Raw genomic sequence first — 5,118 nt, 5'->3', positions numbered from 1 at the left:
AGTTCAGAGAAGAGGTGATAGAGGTGGTCTCCAAGTGATCTTGATGCCGAGTGTCTCCTCAGGAGCTCCAGACTGACCCCGTATGATCAACCTTGCTCCTCATCCCCCAACCTCACCAGTTCTGACATGGCCCATCTTGGACTGACAGCTGATGCAGCTCCAAACACACTGTGGGACCCATTAAAACACTGAAAAACAAATTATTTCCATTCCTTTAATTGTCTTCATGTCTTCAAGACTTGAAAAGCTAATTGGAGTTGTTTTGTAGTTTAGCTAAGGAGGAAGATTTTAAAGTGGATGTCACAAAAAATATATATTTTTTGATGAAAGGGAATGATTTACACAGAGCCTTGGGATGCAAGAGGGTCAGGGTGCAAAGGATTTGGATCCAAAGACAAGGGGGCAAAAGAGATTAGTAGCACTTCATCATTGGTCAATTGAACGATTATCAACTGGTTCAATAGCATTTGCTACAATTTTAACAGTGACTGAATTGTAGATTCACAATAACAACATTCCCACCACAGTCAATTCACACCCACACTCAGGCAGAGATGTGTGGACACATCAAGAGCTGGGTGTGGAAAGGTCCCTCTCCAAAATTGTCCTTGTTGTCAGGGAAACCCTCCCCCAAATCCCTTTGTGTTTCCCAACAGACAAGGGTCACAGCTGGAGGAGTGTTTGTGGAGGGGGATCAGAATTGTCCTGGGCATCAGGACATCATCTTTGGAGTGTTGCAAACTGGAGGGTTCCCGAGCTGGGAGAGGCTGCCAGAGGTGTCCCACTGAGAGGGAGGTGCTGGGGAGCTGCCAGGGCCTCCCTCAGCACTGCTGGTTGTGGGCTCCCAAGGGGACTGGCTTGAGTTATCTGCTGAATGTCCATCCTGGTGTCAGGAATGACTGGAGTTTCCAAACTATTTGGGAATTGTATCCAAACTGTTCCATTTCGGCCACGATTCAGGCAGGGAATATTCCATGGCTTTCATGGGATGACTGATTATCCTGTAATCTCCACGTGTTCCACTGCAGATTGTTCCCACCTTTATCATCCAGGAGCACCTGGTCCAGTCCAGGGACACTTCATTGCTCAGTTGGTTTGGTCAAGGCTTGTCAGGAGCTCCTCAGATCATCAACCAGGCCTGAGGAGAATGGGGGGAGGATGCACCACCACAGAGGCTTCTAAGAAAAATGGAGACAAACTTTTTGTAGGGCCTAGATATGGTGTGATCGGACAAATGGTTTTAAACTAAAAAAAGGCAGGTTTGAAGTAGATTTTTTTACACTGAGGGTGGTGAAACACCAGCATAAGTTTCCCAGAGAGCTGATGCCACATCCCTGGAAACATTCAAGGGCAGGTTGGATGGGGCTCTGAGCAACCTGATGTAAATGAACATGGCCTTGCTCATTGCAGGGGTTGGAATAGAAGAAATCCAAAGGTCCCTTCCTACCAAAACTCTCCCATCATTCTACTGAAACCAAGGCTGACAAGGGTCACCCAGGTTTCAGACCCAGCTGAGCATCCCCTTTGATGGCCCATCTGGCAGCTCTGCTAAAAAGCTGCTGCAAAGAACCTCCAGACCTAAAGAGGCTTTTGTGCTGGGCTCAGCTGCAGCTCTCAGGGCTGGAGAGTTGACTTTTGGCTGCCAGGTGCCCACCAAGGCTCTCTCTCACTCCTCCTCCTTCTCCACTGCCCTTGGTGCCTGCAGGGTTGTTTCTCCCCCATTTCTCTCACTCCTCCCTGGGTTACAGCACCCTGGATTTTGTCCTTTCTCCAAAGAGTTATCACAGAGGTGCCTCTGGAATTGCATTTTGGCTCAGCTTTGGGCACTGGCTGGTCCATTTTGGAGCCACCTGAAACTGGCTCTCTCTGACACAGAGTCAACTCTTGATCTCCTCTTCCCTAAGGGGAACCTGCAGCCCCCTCCCTGCTACCAAACCTGATCCACAGGGTCATTCAAGTGCCCAGGAATACAGGAGGTCATTGAGCCCGTTAATTCCTCAGGCTGGTTAAACAAGACTTTGTCCTCTTCCTGTCCCTGACTGCAGGTTCTTTCTGTCAGAGCAGAGCTGGGCTGGACCTCAGCTGTGCTTTGCTCCAGAGCCTGCTGGGGTGGGGGCAGATGGCAATGGCAGAGGGACTGAGGTGCCCCAAGGAGAGCAAAGCCTGCTGTCCCCAGGGCCAGAGAGACACAGGGCTGGGCTGGGCAGCCTGGCAGGACAGGGCTTTGCTGCCTGGGAGGTCTCTGCCACTGTGGAGGGCCTGGAGGCTTCAGGTGACTGTGATCTGCAGGAAGGACAAGGTGCTGATGGAAATGTCCTTGGCTTTGGACATCCTGTGATCCAGGAACACTGTGAAAATCACTGGTCTGTTCCTTGGCTGCAGCATCAAAGGGATGAGTTATCAAGGATTGGAACAGAATGTCCAGGGAAGTAGTTGAGTCACCACAGAAACATAGAACTGTTAAGGTTGGAAAAGACCTCTGAGATCATGGAGTCCAACCCTTAACCCAACACTGGCATCTTCACCACTGAACCGTGTCCCCAAGTGCCACAGTTCAATGTTTTTTGAACACTTCCAGGGATGGTGACTGTAAGACCCCAGGGTTGAGCTACAAGCTCAGCACAGGAGTTTTACTTTGAAAAATATAAAAGGCAGAAAAAATTTCTGCCCTCCAGATATTTGAAAAGGGCCTTCTGTTCTTTTAATACCTTGAGAGAGAGCACAAGGGAGGAAACACTGCACACGTTTTCTCAAGTGGTCAAAAACCAGACCTTTAATGGCAAACTTTAGAAAAAAAGGAAGCTTGGCAAAAGGTTATAGGGCAACATTCAACCAGAATAGAGCATTCCCCAAAGCATTGACTGATCACAAGCCAACCCATCCCAGTCAGTTGGATGGTTTATTGACAATGTGTCCCTAGGGGCGGCACCTCCGATGCCATAGAAACCCCTCCCCCCGCATTAGGAAACCTTTGGAATTCATGGGGTGTTCCAGTGGAGCATGAAAATGAACAGCAATTTTCCTAAAGCCAAGAAGCAAGCAGAAGAAAGCAAGGCCCCAGCAGGTGCAGAGCAAAGGTCCCCCCATCCCTGTGTCCCCTGTGGCCGCTGAGGCGGCAGCGCAGGCCCGAGGCGGTGCCGGGTCCCGGTGCAGCCGGGGCAGAGCGGCGGCTGCGCGAGCGGCAACCCCGGCGGTGAGTGCGGCAGCCCCGTGGCAGCGGCGGCTCCGGGCAGACACGGCCCCGCTCCAGCGCTGCCGCCTCAGCGGCGCTCAGGGGACGGCGCGGCGGCTCCGGGGGCAGCGGCCGGGGACTCCCTCTCGGGGCAGCCCCGGGCACCAAAGAGGACCAGGGCCCGCCGTGTTCTCAGCTTGGTTCTCTGCAGTTCTCCCGGCATCTGAGCACAGGATGGGATGGGGAAATTGAGCTAAACCACAACAGGAGCTCATGGAACCGAGTGGGCATTGGGACACTGCAGGGCCTCCTGGAATCCAGGGGCCGATGGGACACTGAGGAGCCTCTTGGAGCCAAGGGAAACTGGGATATGTTGGAACATTGTGGAATCAAGGAGCCATTGTGACACTGCAGGGCCTCATGGAACCAAAGGAACCCTGAGAATTTTTGCAACCTCATGGAATCAAGGAGCCATTTCTGGCAGGATGCTCTGCTCTGATAATACCTAAAAAATGGTCAGAGAATGCAAACAATTCAAGCTCTCTGTGGTGAGTTACTGCTGGTGTCAAGGTGCTGTTTTTAATGTTGAATTCTGCTAAACCCAAAATGCTTCATGAAACTTCAAACACACATCCTGCTTTCTGAAGCAGGATTCGACAGATAAGCTGCTCCGTGGCCTGCAAATATGTCTGGCAGTCAAACCCTTGATAACTGTAAAAGCCCTCTCCAAGTTTCCTGTGGCAGATTCTTCCTCAGACTTCCTTGAAGTGTGTGGAGCTTCTGCCATGAAGCAGGGACAGCTCCTCATGATCACTGCCCAGGGGTTAAGTGAAAGAGAGAGAACTACCCCTTGTCTTTGTGGGGTGAGTTACCTCAATCTGTGCTTCAGGATTATTTCTTTTTGCTGGCTTTGATCCAATTGCTTTAATAGAATGATTTTGGTTGACTGTACTGTCCTATCTTACACTATACTTTTAAAAGTTTTTGGCTTTTCTACTGTGCAGTAAATAATTCTCTTTAAGGTCTTACATCTGTTGACTTTTCTGATCAATTTTCTTTTCGTTTGTCATAATAAATAGTTCCTTTCATAGAAATATTTCTGATTTGCCATCACTAAAACCTGCAGGACAAAGTGATTGAATCACACCTCTATAATTTCTTCAATTGAAATCAAAATCTGAGCCTGAGATTGGATCCAGCCACAGCCAGGCTCCTCTCTGAGAAGGAATTCAGAAAGCAAGGGGGTCCTTTCTGCCCCTCGTAGCTCAACGAGACGGCTTCTGCCATCAACTTTGTCTAAGCCTTCCACCCCCCCAGCCCCAAGCCGTGACACATGGGCATGTCTTGTCCATGCAGGGCAAACATGGACTCCTGAGCTGGTCCTTTGCTGTCCCTCTTTGGAGGGAAGAACAAGCCCAATGGCCTGGGGTGAGAGGCCAGTGCTGGGAGCGGCGCTGGCTGTGCCAGGGCACTGCTGGGTGCCCCCACCCTGAGCACTCCCACCCTTGTGCTGGTCACTGCTGTTTTCCTCTGCAGGGCGTTGTGTTGGGCACATCCTGGAGAGCAAAGTGGAAAGCAGGTTGAAGCTTTGAGGCCCTGGCCTGAGGAGATGGCCCTGCAGGATGGCAGTGCTGCTGCAGAGGTCAGCTCTGTGCCAGCAGTGCCCGTGGCTGTCCCTGCCTGCAGTCCCTGGACAGTCCTGCAGCAGGACTGGGACCGACTGCCAGAGCACTGAGGCCTCCAACAACACAGGGCTCTGCAGGACAGTGAGGAAGGGAAGGGAGAGGAGGCCCTGCAGGAGAAGGGCTGCTGCTCCCTGGCAGTGCTGCTCTGCTGGGACTCTTTTCTGGCCCAGCTCTGCACAGAGGCCCCGACCCTGCAGCTGCAGAGAAGTCAGAGAGGAAAGATGTCAGGCAAACAAGTCAATGCAGAGTTCTTTATTTGGT

This window comes from Neopelma chrysocephalum, unplaced genomic scaffold (genome assembly GCF_003984885.1).
Source record: "Neopelma chrysocephalum unplaced genomic scaffold, ASM398488v2 Primary Assembly neopelma1_94609, whole genome shotgun sequence".
Classification (NCBI taxonomy): Eukaryota; Metazoa; Chordata; class Aves; order Passeriformes; family Pipridae; genus Neopelma; species Neopelma chrysocephalum.
This window is presented reverse-complemented; position numbering follows the sequence as displayed.